This window comes from Chenopodium album, chromosome 2 (assembly GCF_948465745.1).
Source record: "Chenopodium album chromosome 2, dcCheAlbu1.1, whole genome shotgun sequence".
NCBI classification, from domain to species: Eukaryota; Viridiplantae; Streptophyta; class Magnoliopsida; order Caryophyllales; family Amaranthaceae; genus Chenopodium; species Chenopodium album.
This window is the reverse complement of record NC_137835.1, coordinates 27,656,536-27,681,495: the sequence shown is the minus strand read 5'-3', so window position 1 is coordinate 27,681,495 and position 24,960 is coordinate 27,656,536. Positions and strand designations below refer to the sequence as shown.

General features: G+C 30.8%; 1 long non-coding RNA gene across 5 annotated transcripts in view; it reads right to left on the bottom strand.

The window, feature by feature from the left end:
• The window catches only part of LOC145597782 (uncharacterized), a 42,523-nt gene extending 18,860 nt beyond the window's left edge, over positions 1-23,663 (bottom strand). The window contains exons 1-3 of one of the 5 annotated variants that reach the window (XR_014103412.1): positions 23,458-23,663; positions 20,051-20,178; positions 19,098-19,246 (exon numbers count right to left, since the gene is read on the bottom strand). This is a non-coding gene — a long non-coding RNA (uncharacterized LOC145597782). The remainder of the gene's footprint in view (positions 1-19,097; positions 19,247-20,050; positions 20,179-23,457) is intronic. The other 4 variants (XR_014103411.1, XR_014103410.1, XR_014103409.1 and 1 more) reach the window with 4 other exon arrangements.
• Between the last annotated feature and the right edge of the window lie 1,297 nt (positions 23,664-24,960).

Here is a 24,960-nt window from a genome sequence, read left to right as displayed (position 1 = left end):
TCGATTATAAATTTCTAGGACATTGATATAGTCTAGAACACCTATTCAAAAAAACATAATAATAAAAAATAGTTTAGAACACAATTTTCAGAATTAATACGGTATACCTTATGCAATTAGAGTAGTTGTCAGATTGGTTAGAGTAACATTTGGATTTTTTTTCGATTCGACCTTGCATGTAGCTGCAGTTTTGAAATACCAAAAAGATTAGCAACATTCAACCGAAAATAGACACATTAATACCTGAAATTATTCAATTTCGAAACTTATTTTCATAAATTTAACCTGTTCTTCGCCAATTTCCAATCAGATTTCACTTTAAATCAATTGCAAAATCTAGGGTTTTTTTTTTTTTTTTGCCAAAATTTGTAGTTAAATTGTTCAATTTGACTTTGTTAATGCAAATTTATGAACAATATTTTGAATCTACACCAAAAATAAAGAAAAACGCAGATTTTTTGGGTTCAATTGAAGTAGTTTCAGTATTTTGAGGAAAGTGAATACGGTGGTTTTAGAGAGAGAAAATGGTGAGAATTTTGGGTGTCATTGAGGAGAGAGAAAATTAAAAGGTAGTTGGTTATATAAAGGTAGAAGGTTTTGATATTTACAGGAATGCCATTAATATCTATGCTTTAATCTCAACCGTTTACCTCAATCAAATCCTACAGATTAGATTGGTTCTTATATAACTAAAATTCTTATATAAGGAGAGGTTCTTACCGGATCCCTCCCCTATATATATATATATATATATATATATATATATATATATATATATATATATATATATATATATATATATATATATATATATATATATATATATAACAAACGTTAGGAAATGTAGAACCACTCATGTATTTTAGAGTTTCTTAAATATTGAGTTATAACTTGTTAGAATTTTTCTAATACGAAGTAATTAACATCCTCTTAATAAATGCAAGTTATTTATTGTCAAAATAAATTACATTGAATCTTTCAACAAAAAAAAAACAAAAAATAAAATAAAATAAAAAATTGGGATGAACGTAGGTTCTCCTTAAAATAAGGGGGAGTGTGTTGTGATTTTTTTTGTTTGTTTGTTTATTTTTTAAAAATTAATACTTAATACCTAATTAAAAAAAAAGTCAATACTTAATACAATTACAATTTATCTTCCCTTATGCACGCAGTATTTAATAATTCGTGATAAAGTAGTAAATTTTTTTTATTTGGATAAATAATAAGAGTATTGTTATCAAATTTTTTTTTAAGGAAATGTTATCACTATAATGGACTAAATGGAGGAGATTTACCGACCTATTTTAATGCTCATTTCGGTAAAAGATTTTTTTGATAGTAATTCAATTAAATTTAGGTTAAGATAAGATATTTAATTATTTTTATATATTTCCTCCCATAAATACAATATATTAGGGTTTTAATGGATAAGAATATAAATCCTAGATCTAGATTGTTCCGGAATGATACAAAGGAGGATAATGGATATCCACAAATATTTCATAACACTCCCCCTTGGATGTCCATTATCGAAGATTGTGTCTCATTAAAACCTTACTACGAAAAACCCCGTGGGATAAAAACATAGTGAAGGAAAAAGAGTACATCATTCTTCGTAATACGCTCGAGATGCTGCCTCATTAAAAATCTTACCAGGAAAACCCAATTTGGGACAAAACCATGGTCAAGGGAAAAAGAGTGCAGCGCGTATTTTCTCCCCCTGATGAATACATAACTTGAGATCTTCTAGTGTCGCAACAATGAATCCAATATGTTGGATATCTTCTAATAAGTTGGTAAAATATCACTTGTTGATCTTCGACTCTCCTAAGCTGAACTTGCATCTTCAATTCTTCAAGTCTTCACGTGAACATGTGAAGTGTCTTTATTTCACCATATATGTGTTTATCTCTAATATCACCATTCCAAATCTCTATTTAATAGTTGATTAAAAAGGTTAAACTCATGCGGTTATGACTTCTTCTAGAAGTCGTTAATAATAAATATTGGTGATCATTATTTGATTTAACATTCATTAATAATAATTTGATGACAAAACTTGATATTATAAATGTCATTCTTCAATCTCATATGAATTATAATATAATATATGTAATTATGTACGCTAATCATGATTCTTCTGGACCATGAGAAACATTCTGGCGCATAAGTATTCCATTGATATTATTTAGATGTTTCATGATTGACATGATAGCTCTCTTGTAAATACAAATAGTAAATCTTACTAACTCTTATATGCTCAAACTTCAGGTTGAGATGTCAATAATGTAATCACATAGACTTTTCAAGAGTTTAATAACAATTGCAATATTCAAGACATAAAAATTGTAGGGTTGGGCATTTAATACGTCGTATATAAGTTCTTCAGGAACTCCTTTTACATGATTCATAACATGTTATTAAATAAGTGTCATCAATAATTTCATTACAATTATAAGCCCATAATTGGAATATAAATATCTCTTTCTAATTTTTCATCAAATTTGTAAATATGTCTTACTATACTTTGAATGAACATTCACATACACCACAACCATTGTAAGAAATTAATCCATGCAATATGAGATATATAAAACATGATAACATATTAAACAAATTATACAATGAGTAATGCATCTAAATTCCTACATATGCAATAAACAATTAACCTATGACTCACATGCACATGAATATAAGACTCAAAATGATGAAAGACACTGTACAATGTGGATTTAAAAATCCATATTTCATTGGACTTCGGGTCCATGATAAACTTATGATCATTGTCATTATGTCGACATCAAAATGTACATATATTTCAGATCCCTTACTTATTAGTCCATTCCATTATGCATATGCATAATATTCATCGGTTTCATTATGTACCGGTATCATAAAATTCCTTTAACTTACATTCTGCATGCTATTTTACTATGATATCTGAATACATTTCTCATTGGTACCATCATAATTTTTCTTACATCATATGCCATCTATTATAATAATTTAGATATCTATACCACTTTTAGGGTATTTCATACACTATGGTATTTATATACTATTACACTATTAGTGTCAACTGCACTATCTTGCCAAATATCATATCTATTAAATATATCTTTATTTTGGAACCGATCATATACAACCTACACTTCAAGTGTAGTGATTCAAGTACAATTGGCAAGATTTTATCTCAATATATACACATAATTAATATGACCAAAATGTATCTTCAACGCTATGCAACATGAGTCATAACTGAATACAAATCAAATCATAAATGTGCAACATATCTTGATAATATATATACAAAAGTTGGCATATATATAACTTTTCAAACTACCATTATAGGGATCATATATATTCTTTATTTATTTATTTATTTCGATTTTCCCAACTTTTGCTATTTCTTCTCCCCCTAAGTTGGTAATATATCTCTTTTATAGGGGCGTCTAATTTTATACCAACTTAGTATATAAATTTGCATTAAAATTCATTTCATTGGGAGGATCACAGTCAAAATTTATCTCTTCTGGAGAACAATTTCGATGAAGAATCATTTATTCATTAACTTTATATTTCAAGTGTATTTATTATTAAATTTTCAATAATATTTTCTCTTCTGGAGATCAATGTCAATGGGGAGACATATGTTGTGCAGTTGTACGTTTTTCTTTCTTCTCCAATTTAATATGTGCTGACATATAATAGCCCCAATCAAAAAAATTGTTATACAAGCATAAATCACTTGCTCGTAATTCTAGTAGGTGATGATCTTCTGGATCGTTAAAGACTTAAATAGTGTATTTGGTGAGCTTCTGATCACTTGATAGTTGACAATAATATATAAGTTATTTTGGTGAACTTCTAGTCAGCCATTACTCCTTTATCAGCCATTACTCCTTTATATAAAAAAAAAATCAAAACATATTAAATCTTGAAATTTTCATCAATACAAATTATTATAACTTACAATCCAAATATAACTCTATCTTAATATTACGTCTTGCCATTCAATTCATTTTATATATTTAACATTGAGAAAGCGTCAGCACATTATCAAATGAAACTTCAGGTTTCCATTACGGGTAATTATTATTAAACCCGGATGACCTAATTTAATTATCATATCCAATCACTTCTCTAAATTTGAACTCTGGTCAGTTTTCAACACTAGTGATCACTTTATTAAACTTACTATATGCATGGCCATGAATGTGATGTGATTTTAGAACACAAACATGTGTTTCTTTATATAATTGGCAAGACAATTAATTAATATTTTATTCAATAATTACTCATACTCTACTGGAGTTTAAACTATAAACTTGATACATGTTAATCTTGTTAGATATTTCATAGTCTTCTGGAGTCTTTTATATAATCATGAAACATATGAACTTTACTAAAAGTGATTTCTTCTAGAAATGTAATGATATTTACCACTTCCTCAAATTTGTCATTGTCAATAGTGACTCCTTTCATTTTCAAATTAAAGATACTTAATTATCTTTAGAACCTATTGATTTATCACGCTGATGTTGTACTCTTAGGACATCAATTTTAAATTAGATCATTTACAACTAGTATATGATAAATGTCATTTGTTTATATCCATCTTCAGGATGGTATCATTTCAAAATATTTAATGAACATGTGGTCACTTTTATTAAATAAATCGTTGATATTTAAGTTACTGTATGTATCAAACTGACCATCAATATATTTTATTATTTATATGCAAGGGTTACATACAATCTCCCCCTAATCCTTGCATATGGGGGTATGGAATGAATCAATCCAACAACCTTTAAAATCCTTGCAACTTTTAAGCCATAAATTCTTTTGGCAATGTCATGTATCAAGTAACATGTTCCTTTTAGCAAAAACATGCTTATATAAAATTATACTTATAGAACACTAATCATGTTCCTCATGCCCAATTACATTCATCTTAAAAAAACAAAACCTCTTATATTTATGGGCATAATAGAACGTTGATTATGTATAGTTTCTCACAATGTCATGTTTAATTACTTGAACTCATAACACACTTTTTGCTATATATTTAATTAATTAAGGAACTTCAAGTCCATATGTACGAGAATATATACCAACCCATCTACATTTTTCAGAAAGAGAAGGTAAAAATAAGACATGACATAATCAGTTCGAGCTTTAATCAAAACATACCTTATTCGATCCACTCAACTATACTAGCCAAATTAACATTAATCTTTGGAAACATAAGTAAACAAAATTAACATTGATTCATAATTCTAAATTCGCTTTCAATGTCAAGTTAATCGAGATTTGACACAATAAAAAAAAATGTATGTATGCATACCATATACAATACAAATAATGCATTAATACAACAAGGTACAATGAATTGAGAGTCGTACCATTTAGCACTTTAAAGCAATATATGTTATCATTTATCAAACTCAAATTTATTATAAATTATAGGAAATAATTATTTGGCATTACTATTGAATCCGTAGTTATATTGGACATACCTTTACTAGTGCAGAAGATATAATTTGCAAATTGATCACTTCAAAAACAGCTCCATATGTGTAAGTCATATGTAATTATGACTCTTATAAAGATATAATTTGATAATACCTTTTATTTCTTTAGTATATACTACCAAAAAGATTAATATGATATAATAACTTGATATAATTAATTAATGTCTACACTCCTCAAAATACTGTAGCTAAAATATGTGTGATATTATAAATTTAAATCAATAAAACATACGATAGAAATCATCAATAAAGATCCAACTTCCCCATATATTTATATATTATAAAACAATCATACAGATATAAACTTTAATATGTAACATTGCACTCAAATTACATTTAATCACTATAAGCCACAAAACATTAGGAAAAATAATAACCAATATAGCCAGAATCAATTTTCCGCTCAACCAAATAATATAGAAGCTAAACACATAGGTCACATACTACTAATGTATGTTCAACACTAAAATAAATCAAGGGGCTTGATAGCTTATAATCTAATATATACGAAGTATAAGCCTAACGGTGATTAAAAAAAAAAAAAAAAAAAAAACAATAATAAGGTAACCGAATATATATTACCTCAATTCCTTGTTCACAAAGAGTAATGCAATTATAAAGTAATTGCTATTAAGAGTACAGTAGAGATAAATTGTTGAAACAACCAATCATGGATTATTATTCATATGTCTAATGACACTATTATTCTATTATAAAATTCCAAGCTACTCATTACCAATTGATAATTACAACAATCTACAAGTCACACAACACAATAGCTACGCCTACTAGAATCCTTGTATATGCTCATCCTCATATCTAATAAACAGTTGATATTAGGATAAATTATGGGAGTATATATTTGATTTTATGATATATATGATATCTATATTAACCTAGGCATACTTCCTATCCTACTTGTCGTAGGGTTAGGGATCTTGTTTTGCCGTTAGCTTGTATAAATATTGCTATGCACATTAAATAATAAAAAAAAAACTTCTACTGCCTATCTTTTCGTATCTTTAGAGTTGATTAAATAACTAAACATGTTAATCAAATACAAACTTCATATATATGTGAATTGACGTCGAGAAGCAAATGCATACCAAATAATACAATTTAAGCAACACAATAATAATTTACCATAAAACCCATTATATTAAATTAAAGTATCCTGTAATTCTAAGATGAATGTGAATTCAAACAAACCAAAGATAAATTTTACGTAAAACAACTCAAAGTAATAGAACTAAATAGAACAAACAAAGGTTTGCATATTCCGGCACCCTTACAACTTAATTATATGATGTAAAAATTTAAATGATGAATTACAGTATCAAAATAAGAGAGTAAAACCATCATATTAATGAAACCGATATCAAATTAAATCTTAAAATAAAGAATGGTCAAATCTATTGCCCTATGAATATGATATTAAATCAAATTGATAAAACAGGTTTATACATTATTGATTCAAAATAGTATATGCGTACCTTTTTGTGGCTAGGTTTATTCAAAATCGCTTAAATCAAAGGTATGGTGCTGATAACGTGTTATAAAATAGAGAGAAATATGAGAGAGATTGATACAGAATATATCAGTGTATTTCTATTCCATATAATGGGGTATATATAAATACAATATATTAGGGTTTTAATGGATAAGAATATAAATCCTAGATCTAGATTGTTCCGGAATGATACAAAGGAGGATAATGGATATCCACAAATATTTCATAACAAACTTCTTTTTTATTTCTTCTATTTTGAGAAAATGCTTCTTTTTTATTCTTCAAAAAAAATAAAAATATAACGCTTCTTTTTAATTTTAGTTTTTTTGTCTTAGAAAAATTCATTTTTATTTAATTTTTATTGGGATTCTATAATGCTTATTTGGGACTGCCTAATTTTATTAAAATAACCTTCAATTATTTTTTATTGGGACTCTATAATGCTTGATTGGGACTGCCTTATTTGATTGTAATAACCTACGTATATTCTTATTTGAGACTACATATCACTTCTTCCATTCTTTTCATCATCTTATATTCTGTTTTGCTATGTGTTCATTTTTTTTTCTCTCTTCCTTTTTACCCTTTATTCCTTTTACGATACAATTTTATTTAGTTTATCACTTCTTATGTCATCACGCACGTAGCCCACACAAAACTCTATATGTAATAATACCAATGTATTTAAATGACTTCTCTCTCCTATATAACAAGTAAAAATATATATAAACTCATTTTCAACTTACTACTTCATTTCATATACTACCTCCGTTACATATTATTTGCAACGATTAGACATTTTTCCTCTCTACTTTATGTCAAATCGTTGCAAATAATGTGTAACGGAGGTAGTAAATAGTAAATGTGAATCTAAAATATAAATTTAAAAAAAAAAAAGAAAAAGAACAAAGGGAGTACCTAATTTGATTGTAATAACTTTCAAATATTCTTTATTAGGACTCTATAATGCTTAGTTGGGAATGCCTAATTTGATTGTGATAACCTTCAAATATTCTTATTAGGACTCTACAATACTTAGTTGAGAATGCCTAATTTGATTGTAATAACTTTCAAATATCCTTTATTGGGACTCTATAATACTTCATTGGGATTGCCTAGCTCGATTGTAATAAAGTTCAATTATTTTTTGGAAAATTTCACATTTGCTACCAGCAAAAGGACCCTTTTTCACATTTGCTACCCCTTTAATTTTTTATTTTATATTACTACCACCCAAACACACTAACTGTTATAATCACTACCACTTGACTTACATCGTTAGTATTTCCGTTACCACCACCCAACCATCGTCCAGCCACCACTCCTTCCCACCCACCAGCTGCCAATCCGCCGCAACCATCACTCACCGTCCAGCCCAACCACCAAGCCACTGCCATAGTCGCTTGAGCCCAATCCCCTGCTGCCCGCGACTCCGACCACCCTGATTGTCGGCGCCGGCGTCGCATTCCCAGCCCCTCGAAAACCCGATCAGCCCCTCTCTCCCCTCGAAACCCACCTCAATCTCAACCCCTCTCCCCTCGAAAACCTCCGTCGATCCTAGCCCCTATCTCCCCTACCCCCGTCGATCCCAACCCCTCTCTCCCCTCGAAACCATCGTCGATCCCAGCCCCTCTCTCCTCGAAACCCCCGTCGATCCCAGCCCTTTTCCCCTCGAAAACCCCGTCGATCCCAGCCCCTCTCCCCTCAAAACCCGACCCAGCCCCTCCTTGTCCCTCGTTCCCTATTCTGGCCGCGACGAAGGATTTCCCTGCCACCAAAAACCACCCTAAGCGAAACCCTAAAACTCGTTTAAGGTGGTTTCGGGCAGGGGGATTAGGGTTAGGATTGTCGGTTTTGGGTGGGGAAGGGGAGGGGTCCGATTCCGACCCGAATCGCCGGCGCCGGCCGCAGGTTTGGGCGCTAGCCGCCGGCAGGGGGAGGGGGAGGGTGGATGACGGGAAGGGCTAGGGTTTTTTGGGTGGTTTTTTCATTTTATATTTATTTATTTATTATTTTAATTTTTTTTTAAAATTTTTTTTTTAATAAACTTAACGGAAATCTAACAGATTCCGTTAAGTGGTAGTGATTATGAAAGTTAGTGTGTTTCGGTGGTAGTAAAATAAAATAAAATTTTAAAGGGGTAGCAAATGTGAAACATGGTGCTTTCCCTGGTAGTAACTGTGAAATTTTCCTTATTTTTTATTGGGACTCTATAATACTTAATTGAGACTGCCTAATTTTATAAATTGTAATAAACATCAAATATTATTGATTGAGACTAAACATTACTTATTGGAACTAACTAATTTGATTATTACTGTATAATATAAACAATCAATATAGTTCTGATAAAGGTTAACCAAATGTAAATTACAATTGAAATAAGTTTTAATAAGTTCTAGTAATAAGTTGATTAAAGTAATTTAAGTTCAGATAAGATAAGTTCAAGTAAATGAAAATTAGGTGAATAGAACACTTTAAATATTTTTTAAAACATGTTACTTTGTATTATTTTTGCTCGGTACATGTTAATGTAATAACCAAATAATCATCACATTAAAGAAGAAACTAAAAATAAATGTTTGGTGTTATATATACAATTATAATTCAATAAATCATGTACACAATGTACACGTCAATTATATAAGAAAATAATTATACTAATTTCTTTTAAATTTTCTGTTATTAAATATTAGTATAGATCAGAAAATTTGTACGTGAACCGTCAAAATTAACAATTTATGTATTTATAATTCTGTATATGTCATAACTACTATATACTACTAAGGGCCTATTCACTTCAGCTTAATTTCAATATAGTTCAGTTCAGTTCAACTCCAATCAGTTCAGTTCAGTTCAGTTCAATTTAGTTCAGCTCCTAATTAGTTCAATTTAGGGTCTGTTCTCTTACGTTGAAATTCAGTTCAGTTAATTTCAGTTCAGTTCAGTTCAGTTCAATTCAGTTCAGTTCAGCTCCTAATTTCCTTCTCTTATAAAATATTCAGTTAAGTTCAGCTTAGTTCATTTCAGTTCAGTTCAGTTCAGCTCAATTCAGTTCAGTTCAGTTTAGTTCAGCTGAGTTCAGTCCATGAGAACAGACCCTTAGTTCAGCTCCTAATTTCCTTCTTTCATAAAATATTCATTTCAGATCTATTCAGTTCAATTCAGTTCAGTTAAGCTACAATCAGTTTAGTTCAACTCAGTAAATGTGAACAGGCCCTAAAGCATCGTAATGCAAAGTACCACTATTAAAGTTAATTTAATTTAATTTTTTTGTATTTTTTAACTATTAAACTTTAGCTAAGATGGTGTATTGTTATCAATCTTTATTAAAAAAAAAAATGGTGTATTGTTTATTGATTTTATCAGAGGATCTTGGTTCAAATCTTATTTCCCACAATATATTTATGCCACTGATGTAATTTTGCAACTTTAAAAACTTCTATTTTTCATTGAAGTAATTTCAATTATATTGCCTTTTGAATTAATTCATTTATTTTTAATATTTTTTCATTGATATTTTAAAATTGAATTGAAAGCCAATTTATAATTTATAAGTTCAAAATTACAATAATTATACGAATGCAACCACTATAACAAGATCGGGCATATTTTTATTGAATTTCATGCTAAATTAATAACTATAACCTTTACATATGATGACCATTAGATACTCTATGTACTCGGTATATATATATAGTTGGAATCAGTTCAATGAGAAGGTTGAGACGGATTAATATATATAGTATAATTTGTTTTTTTACCAAATATGTAAATTGTTTCCATTTTTAAGTGAATATGCAAATTGAATTTTGGAGTTAGTAAAAAAAAAAATAGTAAGAAAATAATATAAATTAACTACCCAACTAATATTTTTGTAAATGAAAAACTACTTAACTAAAACCAAAGATTCAAAATTGAAAACAAGAAACAACGTATACCTTTTTTTTTTTAAAAAAAAAAAAATTAGTGAGATAAAAAACTGCCCATAAAAAAAAAGATAAAAAAAAATTGAACAAATGTAATTAAACTGGATAATTTCTTCAAAAAAAAAAAAAAAAAAAAACTTTAGCTGAATAAATTTAATTAAATTTTGCTGTACAAAAAACGTAATTAAATTTGAATTAATAATTTTTTTGTATCACTTTAATTGAAAAAAAAAATTAGGAAAATAGATATTTTTTGTGGAAAAGATATTTTTTGGTTTAAAAAAAAAAGGAAAGATGTTATGATAATATCTAAATATGGATGACTATTATCCCATGTACAATCTAGAATATTCTAGAGTTGGGTATTTGATCTTATCCATTGATGGAACCCTAGGAAATGTACATTATATATATCCAGTACTACATGGAATATGAAATACAACGTAACAATCTTCCCTCGCCTCTCTTTATTTTCTCTTCCATATTTAACACGTTATCAGCACCATTGCTAGTCAACCGAGTAGAATTACCAAACATTTTTCTAGAATCCCATATTATTATTATCATGTAAGTATGATCGTAGCCCGTAACAATTATAATTTAACATTTATCTAATTTTGCATGCTTATTTATTGGAATATCAACATATATAACGAATACAGAGCATGATAAATAATTTAAGGTTCCATTCTTATTTTTCTCCATGCTAACGTTCTCATCTTCTATTTCGTTCTTATTTATGAATGACTTGTATCAGGATTATTTATGCATGATTATAACGTTTAGTACATATTTTGGATACTATTTATATATACTTATCTTTTAATATTATTTTGTATAGTGAAAAATGTCGAACCTTGCCAAGCTCGAATTTGTGGCCCTTGATATTACCGGAAAGAATTATTTATCATGAGTGTTAGATGCTGAAATACACCTAGATGCTAAAGGGCTTGGTGAAACAATAAAAGAGGCTAATAAGGCAACACCTCAAGATAAGGCTAAAGCCATGATTTTTCTTCGCCATCACCTCCATGAAGGGCTCAAAAATGAATATTTAACTGTGAAAGACCCACAAATCCTTTGGAGTAATCTAAAGGAAAGGTATGACCACCAAAAAACAGTGATACTCCCTAAAGCTCATTATGAATGGTTGAATTTGAGATTGCAAGATTTTAAATATGTTAGTGAATATAACTCAGTTATGTTTAAAATAACTTCTCAATTGAAATTATGTGGAGAAAATATTACTGATGCAGAAATGCTTGAAAAGACATACTCCACTTTCCATGCTAATAATATTGTCCTACAGACACAATATAGAGAAAAAGGTTTTAAAAAATATTCTGAATTAATATCTTGTCTTCTTGTGGCTGAGCAAAATAACGAGCTATTAATGAAAAATCATGAATCACGTCCTATTGGCTCTACTCCATTCCCTGAAGCGAATGTGACAACCCATAACGGGAAAGAAACTAAAAACAGAGACAAACAGAGACCATTCCAGCAGTAGTGGTAGAGGTAGAGGTCGTGGTCATGGCCAATGGCGCGGCCGGGGTCGTGGACGTGGATATGGTAGAGGTCGTGGAGGTCATTTCACAAACTCACATTCCCACCAGAAGTGGGAACGTAGGGATGAAAAAGAGAAAAGTGAAAACAATATATGTTACCGTTGTGGAGGAAAAGGTCATTGGTCTCGGGTTTGCAGAACTCCAAAGCATCTTATTGAACTTTACCAAGAATCATTGAAGAAAGGAAAGAAAGTTGAGGCAAACCTTGTTCTTGAAGATGGTGAAGGTGATTTTGATTTTGGCAATGCCAATCAATTTGATGTTGGTGATTTCCTTACTTCCCCGGAAGGGAATAATTTTGATTTTGGCAGTACAACTCATTTAGAAGTTGCCGATTTCTTCACTGCCCCAGAAGGGAATAATTAAAATTATATTGTTTTATGTTAGTTTTAAGTATTAGACTTATGTTTGCTTATTCTAGTGATTTATTTAAGTTTATTTCTTTCGTTGTAATAAGGATTTTTGCTTTATAAATTTATGAACTATTTGAGTGTTTTTATTGATTTATTTGTTTTATCATCTTTATTTTTATGCTTAATATTTTGACATGTATTTTATTTCATGAAGAACATGGATATTACTCAAGTTCAATTTGCTATGAATGGTGAAGAATTATGTCTTGCTGACAGTGCAACTACACATACAATACTTAAAAATAAAAAATATTTCTCTCATTTGATGATGAAAAGGATTAATGTAAGTACCATATCGGGTAGTACAAATATCATTGAGGGCTCCGGAAGAGCCGCTATAAAGTTGCCTTGGGGAACTGAAATTAAAATAATTGATGCTTTATACTCCCCATTGTCTCAAAGAAATTTATTAAGTTTTAAGGATATTCGCAACAATGGTTATCATATTGAGACAATCAATGAAGAAAATAACGAATTCCTTCAAATCACAAATATAACTCAAGGCTCAAAACATGTTTTGGAGAAACTACCTACATTCTCTAGTGGTTTGTGCTACACAAAAATCAATGCTATTGAAGCTCATGCTATAGTAAACCAGAAGCTTACTGATGATTTTGTTGTTTGGCATGACCGGTTAGGCCATCCCGGTTCAATAATGATGCGAAAAATAATTACGAATTCATGTGGACATTCTTTGAAGAGCCAGCAGATTCTTCATAATAATTTTTCATGTGCTGCTTGCTCGGAAGGCAAGTTGATTATTCGCCCATCACCAGCTAATATTAATTTTGAATCAATTAGTTTTTTGGAACGTATACAAGGAGATATTTGTGGGCCCATACATCCCCCATGTGGACCATTTAGATATTTTATGGTTTTAATTGATGCATCAACTAGATGGTCACATGTGTCTTTGTTATCAACTCGTAACCTGGCGTTTGCGAGATTACTTGCCCAATTGATTAAGTTACGGGCACATTTTCCAGATACTCCCATTAAGACTATTCGGCTTGACAATGCTGGTGAATTTACATCTCAAGCTTTTAATGATTATTGCATGTCCATTGGGATAAATGTTGAACATCCTGTAGCACATGTTCATACACAAAACGGTCTAGCAGAGTCATTAATAAAACATATTCAGTTAATTGCTAGACCATTGCTTATGAAATCCAATCTCCCAATTTCTGCTTGGGACATGCTATATTACATGCAACAGCACTAATTCGCATTAGGCCAACAAGTTATCACAAGTTCTCCCCATTACAATTGATTTATGGTAAGGAACCAAATATTTCCCATCTAAGAATTTTTGGATGTGCGGTTTATGTTCCAATAGCTCCACCACAACGCACTAAGATGGGTCCTCAAAGGAGGTTGGGGATATATGTTGGGTTTGAATCCCCGTCAATAATTAAATATCTTGATCCTACAACAGGGGATTTATTTACGGCTCGTTTTGCAGATTGTCATTTTAACGAGTCACTTTTCCCAACATTAGGGGGAGAAAAGAGAGAGCTGGAAAATGAAATTAAATGGAATGAATTATCATTATCCTATCTTGATCCTTGAACTAAACAATGTGAACTGGAAGTTCAAAATATAATTCATTTACAAAGTTTAGCGAATCAATTGCCAGACTCGTTTGCTGACCCAAAAAGAGTGACCAAGTCACATATTCCAGTTGTTAATGCTCCATTTAAAATAGATGTCCCGGAAGGAAAAAATAAAATTGCTAATGAGTCTAAACCACGCCAGAAACGTGGAAGACCAATAGGTTCCAAAGATAAGAATCCTCGGAAAAGAAAAGGAGCATTGATTGATGATGGTCAAATTGAAGAAACAATTTCCGAAGGATCTCTAGAAGAGACTTTAGACATGATACAAGAAGAAATTCAGGTACCTGATAATGAAGAAATTTCAATAAATTATATCATGTCTGGAATTACATGGAACCGAAATCAAATCGACGTCGATGATGTTTTTACATGCAATGTAGCATTAGATGTTATGGATAATAATGAGGATAATGAACCAAAATCCATTGAAGAATGTAGACAAAGAAATGATTGGCCAAAATGGAAAGAAGCAATTGAAGCAGAATTAAAATCTCTTGGAAAAAGAGAAGTATTTGGACCAGTAGTCCGTACACCTGAAGGTGTAAAGCCAGTGGGATATAAATGGGTCTTTGTGCAAAAGAGAAATGAAAAAGGTGAAGTTGTAAGATATAAGGCACGCTTAGTTGCACAAGGATTCTCACAAAGACCTGGTATTGATTATGAGGAGACATATTCTCCTGTGGTGGATGCAACTACTTTTAGATTTTTGATTAGTCTGGCAATAAGAGAAGGACTTGACTTACATTTGATGGATGTTGTCACAACTTATTTATATGGCCCACTGGATAATGACGTTTACATGAAGCTCCCAGAAGGATTCAAGCTGCCGGAAGCAGCAAAATCTAGTTCTCGAGAACATTTTTGTATTAAATTAAACAAATCTCTTTATGGATTGAAACAATCTGGGCGTATGTGGTATAACCGTCTAAGTGAGTATTTTTTGAAAGAAGGTTATAAGAATGATCCTATCAGCCCATGTATTTTTATAAAGAAATTTGGATTAGGATTTGTTATAATTGCAGTGTATGTTGATGATTTAAATATCATTGGAACTCCTGAAGAGATTTCAGTGACTGTCAATTATTTAAAGAAAGAGTTTGAAATGAAAGATCTAGGAAAGACAAAATTCTGCTTGGGGTTACAAATAGAGCACCTAGAGAATGGAATCCTTGTGCATCAATCAACATACATAGAAAAGGTTCTTAAAATATTTTCTTTGGATACAACACATCCATTGAGTAGCCCTATGGTTGTAAGATCACTTGAAGTAGAGAAAGATCCATTCCGACCTCGGGAAAATGATGAAGAAATTCTTGGTCCTGAAGTATCGTATCTTAGTGCAATTGGAGCACTAATGTACCTTGCAAGTCATATACGACCTGATATATCATTTTCAGTTAATTTATTAGCAAGGTTTAGTTCATGTCCAACCTGAAGGCATTGGAATGGGATTAAACATTTACTTCGTTACCTTCAAGGTACGAAGGATATGAGTTTATTTTTCCCAAAGTTGTCCAAAGAAAATTTGATTGGTTTTGCAGATGCAGGTTATTTATCTGATCCTCATAATGGTCGGTCACAAACTGGATATGTGTTCACATATGGTGGTACTGCCATTTCTTGGCGTTCCATGAAACAAACCATTGCAACTACTTCTTCCAATCATTCTGAGATTTTAGCAATTCACGAGGCTAGTCGTGAATGTGTATGGTTAAGGTCGGTAGTTCAACATATAAAAGAAGTTTGTGGTTTATCATCTGGGAAAGAGGCACCAACAACTTTATATGAGGATAACGCTGCTTGTATTGCTCAACTTAAGGAAGGATACATCAAAGGCGACAGAACAAAGCACATTTTACCCAAATTTTTCTTCACTCATGATCTTCAGAAGAATGGAGATATAAATGTATTGCAGATTCGTTCAAGTGAGAATTTAGCAGACTTATTTACTAAGGCTCTTCCGACAGCAACATTCAAAAAGTTAGCTTACGGCATTGGATTGCGTCGTCTTAAAGATCTCAAGTGATGTAGTCATGAGGGGGAGTTAATGCGCGCTGCACTCTTTTTTCCTTAACCATGGTTTTTTCCCACTGGGTTTTCTTGGTAAGGTTTTTAACGAGGCAGCATATTATGCACATTATAGTGTATTATTTTGTACGGGTTTTGTAGTAAATGTTAGTTATTGTTTTATTCAATATATAGTCATCCAAGGGGGAGTGTTATGATAATATCTAAATATGGATGACTATTATCCCATGTACAATCTAGAATATTCTAGAGTTGGGTATTTGATCTTATCCATTGATGGAACCCTAGGAAATGTACATTATATATATCCAGTACTACATGGAATATGAAATACAACGTAACAATCTTCCCTCACCTCTCTTTATTTTCTCTTCCATATTTAACAAAAGATAATTTTTTATGTAAATCGGTTAAATTTAGTTAATAATCACATTTAGAATTTTTTTTTTTTGAGTCTTCCCTTAAATAACGCTTCCTCCTAATATATAGGTTTCTTTATTTTATTTTTTCTTTTTTTTTTGGGGACTAATATCTTTATTTCAAACAAAAAAAAAAAAAAAAAAAAAAAAACAGATAACGCTCCTTTTTTTTTTTTTTTTTTTTTTTTTTTTAAAAAAAAAACACTTCTTTTTAATTTCGGTTTTTTTTATCTTCAAAAAAATGAAATATCATTTTTTTTGTAATTAAACGAATAAGTCAACTTTTTTTTATTATTTATTAATATAATTGTAACAACTAAATTTAATATAATATCTTTACATAAAAAAACACCCCATAATCAATACAGTATAATATTTGTTTCCCAAAACACGCACCTAATAAAGGTTTTTTTTAAAAAAAAAATTATATAATATTATTCATCTTCAACCTACAGTTATCTTCAACCTTTAGTCATCTTCAACCTTAATATTTAACAATGGTGGGTTGCTATTCAAAAACTAAAAAAAAAAGAAAGAAAAAGAAAAAACAATTGCGGATGAATCATGAAATTATATCAAAATGAAGCACAATATAATTTTGACTAATGTTGAAATAAATATTATTCGAATCTTTAAATAAATTACTATAACTTGATAATTTTTAGACCTATGAAGTTTTTATTGACGGATTCATCTAACAAAATTAATTGACGAAATCAAAATATATATTAAGTGAATTTTTAAACAATGATACAAATAAATAAATTGATTATAATTTATGAAATTAAACTAAATATAAGAATTTAATTAATTTGAACTAGAAGAATGAATGTTGTAGGTTGAACCTGAAGGTTTTAGATGATATAGGTTGAAGATGAATATTTATTACTAGTTTTGTGCCCCGGCGATGCCCGGGTAGTTATGGAATTTTTTAAAGATAAAATTATACTATTATAATTCAATTTGATTGAAAATAGAATTATAAATTAACTTTTTTTTTCTACAAAATCAATCTATATTTATCCAACGTGGTACGATGCTTGGCGAAAAATTAAAATGCTAAATGATGTTGTCTTGTGGCCTAAATATAAATTTATTATTTGGTGTTTTATTGAAAAAATAACTCTAAACTAATAATCTTATTCTAGGTTTCAAAAAAAAAAAAAAAAAAAATCTTATTCTAAAATTCTATCCTAATTTGATTGAAAATAGGATTTTTATCTAATTTTTTTTTTATTTTATGAAATCTATCCAAGGTGATGCGACACTTGATGGTTTTTTATCATATGAAGTCTATCTAAGTATATCCAAGGTGGCGCGACACTTGGCAAAAAGTTGGAATGCCAAGTGAAAAATTAAAACGCTAAATGATGTTGTCTTGTGGCCTAATTATAAATTTATTATTTGGTATTTTATCGAAGAAATAACTCTAAACTAATAATCTTATTCTAAAATTCTATCCTAATTTGATTGAAAATAGGATTTTTATCTAATTTTTTTTTTTTTTTATGAAATCTATCGAAGGTGATGCGACACTTGATGGTTTTTTTATCATATGAAGTCTATCTAAGTATATCCAAGGTGGCGTGACACTTGGCGAAAAGTTGGAATGCCAAGTGTCGCTGTCTCGTGGCCTGGCTAAAAGTTTAGCTTTATATATTAGTTATATGATTTGGAAGTTTTTTTTATTCAATTTTTTTAAAAAAAAAATAATAAATAAATAAACATTTGAATAAAAAAAAAGTTAACCAAACAAGACTTAATGACTAGATTGTGAAAAAAAAATAAAATTGATGACTAGATTTGATGACTGTTTATTTGAGGTATCAAATTGGACGCCTAAGATTAGTCAATTAATAAATAAACAGTTGAGATTTAATCTCTTATTGTAGTCGTCCATAGTCGTCTGTAGTCGTCCGTACGGTAGAATTTTTAGTGGGCTACACGTACAATTGCATTATACTATCAATTAGACATGCCACCATACAACAACACAACTTTAAACTCCAAATGATTAGTACTTGAATCTTATGCAAAATGATTATAATAAGATATTAAGTATTAACCAACCACATACCACCAAATAAAGAAAATTCACATATTCTTGAACAAGAAAAAGGGTAGTGTTTATACACACGAGCCTTCATAAGCTATGATAATTTTGTGAATAAATTAATATTCAATGTTTCTTGATCTTAAGAAGGTTGTGGTCTTGTGGATATCCTGCTGCACGCAAGACACAACACAATGACAATGTTAGTCTCTCTAAATTGATGTAATTATCATTAGACACCAAATATCGCATAAAATGACTCACTATAAAATATCGATAAAATCACTCATATAATCTACCAAAACTCCACTAATTATAACTATTTCCCTTGGAAAAAAAAAAGGGAAGATAAAAAAAAATGGGCCATAGTGCTCAAATTATGGTCATGGGAAATATGAGTGATCAGAGTACACAGCAACAACTACCATCTAAAGTGAGGCAAAACTATCTAATGTATCACCATGCTATAATTTATGATAATTATCTAGTGAGATAGCCTTCACAATACTCTTTGTTACCTAACAATGACTATTTTTCCTTCATGAGTAGCTGCATTATGATTAATAATGTCTCCTAATTAAAATTTCATGGTATAGATAGTATTGTTTAGGAGTTGGGGTTGTATAAGAAAATGATTAATACAATCTCCTTAGAAAATTTCACATAGGTGAAAACTCTATAAGAAAAGGAAGGGTGTTTCGAATATTATCTTAGATTGTATTAATCAACCTCAAATTTCATGCTATAGCTAGTACAGTTGAATTAAGCATTTCCTAAATAGAGATATGCTCTATACTAAGATTACTAACAAGCCGCAAATAATACAGCTTCAATGTCAAAGACATTTTAAGGTAATAAAAGCTAATATGTAAGAGAGATTTGCAAGATGCATACAAACATGGACAATAATATAGTTCAAATTCTTCAAAAACAGAATGCTAATAAGCGAGCTGCAAGTCAAGTATAGAATGCCTTACCATCAAATATTTTGAAGAGGCACACAGTCTTCCCGTTCTTTTAGACATTTTGACATAAAAATAAATCTTCCATGCTAGCTCTCTTTCCCCGGAAACTTGAATATCCACACCTTAACTTTTCATCTTCACTATTATACAACAATAACACCCGAGTACAATGCCACTTACTAACATATATGAATGGTTTGTTTATTCAGAAAGTAATTCTATTGCAGATCTAAAATAAACACGTTAAGAAATAACATTGGATCATCAAAGTTACAATGTCAAACAGGCTTTGCAGAAAGAAAACAGATCAAAACTCGAGTCCAATTTAATCTACAAAAATGCCACGATTTTTTTATTCATTTTTTTTTCCTGGTAATTATGGGGGGTTAAGCAGAGCAAGAGAGCCTAATCTAATGTCTCATCCAATGAAACGCATTGCTTATAATCATGAAAGGAATGGAACAAACACCTAATTGTGCCGAGCAAATGATAACATTAAGGAGTGAAAAAGTTACTAAACAGGAAAATACAAAGTTATAGAATTCCAGGCCTTTTCAAGTGCCAATTTCTAAACAAGGTCAGTGTAGACACCCATTTGTGTCTCCTCAAAACCAAATCCAGTGATGAGTACCTTTCACGTCGAATTATAATTGAATGAAGTGAAAGTATGGAAAGTCTTGTGTTGCGGTTAGTTTTTATTTCTTTTCTTTCTCTCTGTTTTTGAAAACCTATTTTAAGCAAACAGCCAATAAAGTTTGTTTTGGTCCATGGCAAGGGTCCAATAATAGTGTAGTTGGGTCAGGTTCAAAAAGAGCTTTTCAACGATATATTATAAGCCCAATTCCGATGAATAATGAGGAAGTTATGGCCAAAATACCAAACTGGCCCAGTTTGATATTTGTGTGCGGCCTAATGATATAGATTTATCATTCCTAATGCAATTAGAATTAATTATAGTCTTCTAGATTCTTCTATAATTTAATTAGCATTGATAAATTGACTTTAGTTGACTTTTTAGAGTTTTAATCAGAATAAAAGAAGTGTTTTTAAGGAAAATACGATTTTACCCTTCTGTACGGATAAATTTTATCAAATTAAAAAAACGCGTGGAAATTGTTTTCTGGCGTCTGACGACATGATTAGCGCCTGGCGCTAAACTTAGCGTCTGGCACTAATGTCTGGCGTCTGGCGCCAATGCGTTTTATTCTCTTTGAAACTCTGATTCGTTTTTTTATTCATCCGGCTGATTTTCTCTATAAATAGCCTCCTAAACCTTCGTTTTCAATCATCAACAACTCTCTAATTCTAATTCTCTCTCTTCAAGAAATTCTTGATTACTTTCTCTCTCTCTTTTCTAAACCAACCCTTTTGCATACAAAATTCTGCATTCACAAGATCTAGATACACCTAGCATTATTCGAAGTTGCCTTCGCCCTAGACGTGAAATGTTTTAATTTCTGAGGGTTTAGTCCTAAATCTCTCTCAATTATTTAATTTAATTGTTTGTCTTATTATTTTCCTTGAAGATACTAACGTGTATATTTTGTTATTAGAAAGAGATACGAGGCATCCAAGTAAGTGCTTTAAATGTTTTCATTGATATTATGATATAGAAATCATGTCTATGTTGTTATTATGATTCCTAGTGTCATGTTAGGGCGTTTTGATCTTCTTAGTATCATGTTTAGGATAAAGAATATGTTCCTTAGATCAATTATGATTTCTATGATGCCTTTTATTGTCTCTCTTAATAGTATGTTAGTATCATGTTAGGGTTAAATCTTTGATTTTTATTTCTTAGTGACATGCTAGGGTTTGTTATTAATCTTGTTAGTATCATGCCTATGATCTTGCTATTAATGTTATGCTTTAACATGATTATTATTTTGATGATGATTATTATTGTTATTATTGTTATGATTATTATGTTGCTTGATATTTTTATTGTTATTGCTTGATCACACCTTTTATGCATGTTTAAAGGGAATTGGTACTTGTAATCACGCTTAATAAGATAAGTAATAACCTTGTTTAGGGTTAATATGATTATAATTCAAGTGATAGCCAATAATAGTTTATTTGTGCATTAAATTCAACCAACATAGATAAACAGGTTTAGGATTAATCCTATTGATTGCATGTTAGTCAGAAAGCGCACATGAATACAATTAGAACAAAGTAGATGCCTATTATTAGGGCAGGTTCAATCTCTTTTAGGTTGGATTTGTACCTTCATCCCCGAACTACCAGTCATAGTTCCAGACCTATTGGAGTTGACGATCTCCTGGATCGTTAAGGGGTGTAACCTTTACCTCGTGAACAGTTTACAAGTTCCTAAAACTTGTTGGCGACTCTTTTGCTCTATCTTCTTTCCCTTTGGACGCCACCATGCTTTAGTGTATGATCACAGTGGGGTTCAAGTTTGGGTTAATGCTTGAAATATTCCCTACAATCAGGCTTTTAGGCCTGTACCCACTTACTTAGACACCATGCCAAATAGACACCTTAATGTTATTCTCTGTGGAAACTGGAAAGTGTGCCAAAGATGTGCTTCTATCATTTCAATACTATAAAATATCTCTTATATTAACACGAAAAAACCCCTTAAAAAAACAAACTGATCCCAAGAATCACCTTTGATACAAGAAAACAAACAAGATAAATTGAGCACAGATGGGAGTGATTATGTCACGGATTCACAAGTGAAATACTTAGAAGTTAGATGAATTTTCTTGGCATGTATGGGTAATTTACTTGCATGAGCTTGAAAAACATGAAAGTAGTGAGATTGACGAATACACATTACTTAACAAAAATTAAAGCAGCCCCATCAAAGAAAACAAAGTAAAAAGCTTTAAGCTTACTACCCGTTCGCAGAAATCCCAGAAAATAACTATCATTAAAAAAAGGAAAAAAACTGCTCTTCAATGGGTTTGGTACAGAGAGAACAACAAAGCTCATAGAGACACAACGGGTCGTGTTAAAGGTGATCAGATTGAATATTCAGATCCAAAAATCTACACATAAACCAAAATCCTATCCCAGAAAGCAGAAATCACATCAATAATCATAATCTAGCACCGAAAACGCTCAAACAATCACCCAAAACTAACACCCAGAAATCCCCAATTCTCATTGTGAAAAAAATAAATTCAAAACCCTAATTCCCAAATTCAACTAAATAAAAACCACATATCCCAAATCAACACAAACATCCAACCTAGAAATCACATTTAAAATCATAATTTAGCACCAACAAAGCTAGTACTATCAAAGAAAACAACAAAAAATAACACCTAATTTCAACAACATTAAAAACCCCATTTCCCAAATTTAACAAAAATCAAAACTCCCTTTTACAAATTCATAAAAAAAAGAACAGAATTTTGCATTATGAATTCACACTTTATCAATCATACCTAGGCAGATAGAAGGCTCGGAGCACGCTTCAATGGAAAACTCGGAATAAGCTTTAATGAAGACTGCAAGTGGAAGGAAAATAAAAGAGGAAAGAGAAAGAGAGTAGGAAAAGAGAGAACGGAAATGGATGAGTGATGGAGAGGGGATTCGAGAATGCAAGGACAGACAAAGATGAGGTGGAAAGGAAATGAGAAAACTATACAGTGGCAGAGCCGCAAATAATCTCCCAAGCCGAGGGTAAAACTGTTAGCACACTAGCCTACTGTTCATAAGGAACAGTTCCGTGGAACTTCTCTCTTTTTAAAGAGTCTAGATTTGAAACTCACTCAATTCCAATCTCCCTAAAAATCCTTCTATCCTTTTCAAATTCATCACCATTCCAAACATACCCATTAATCATGGCACTTCATATTAAAATTACATATAATTTAGTAACACTTACTGAATTGACGCTTAAGCTTAAGGAATCACCGTTTAAGGCTAATATCAATTCAGACATGTCAAATATAGTTGAAATCAATAAAACTCAAGTATAAAACCTTTTTAAATAATAATTTTCAATTGCTTTATCAAAATATTATACTTAAGGTTTCAAAAGTTTAGAATAACCCTTAAATCAAAATAACGATTTTAATAATTAAATAAATATTTCACTTTTGAAATTAGGATTTCAATAAGAAATTAGGTTTAATAGATTTAAATGCACATAAAATAGTGGTTCGAAAACATGAGGTGTTACACTATATGGATGATATGATTGTAAAATCAAAAGATCGTCCAGGACACCCAGTAGCCTTAAGGAAATTCTTCTAAAGGCTAAGAAAATACAACATGAGGCTAAACCCATCTAAGTGCGCTTTTGAAGTCACCTAAGGAAAACTCTTGGGCTATGTCATTAGCTATAGAGGAATAGAGATAGACCCAACGAAGATTAAAACAACCATGTCAATGCCGCCGCCCAAGACCGAGAAACAAATTCGAGGATTCATTGGCCGGTTGCAATACATAAGTAGGCTCATATCCAAGATAACCACGATATGTGATCCAATATTCAAGAAACTTAAAAAGAATGTACCGGTAATATGGGACGATGAGTGCCAAAAAGCCTTTAAAAAGATCAAAGCCTATCTTGCTAATCCTCCTGTATTAGCACCAATGCTTCCAGGAATCCCTCTTTGATTATACCTAACAATCACTAAATATAATATTTTGCGACGGAATTTTTAATTCCATCGCTAGTTTACGATGGAAAATTCTGTCGCAATCTACCAACGGAATTTAATTCCGTCGCAAAAAAATAGATTTGCGACGGATTTTTCCGTCGTTGATGTGCCTTCCAGCGACAGATTTTTCTCCTTTTTTCCGTCCCAAATTTTTTCCGACGAATTTATATTCATTTTTTCTGTCGCAAAAAATTATTCATTTCAAAACATTCTGGTTATTTCTTTTAAAAAAAAAACATTATTAATAACCTATACTCCTGCACCTAATGCATGTGAAAA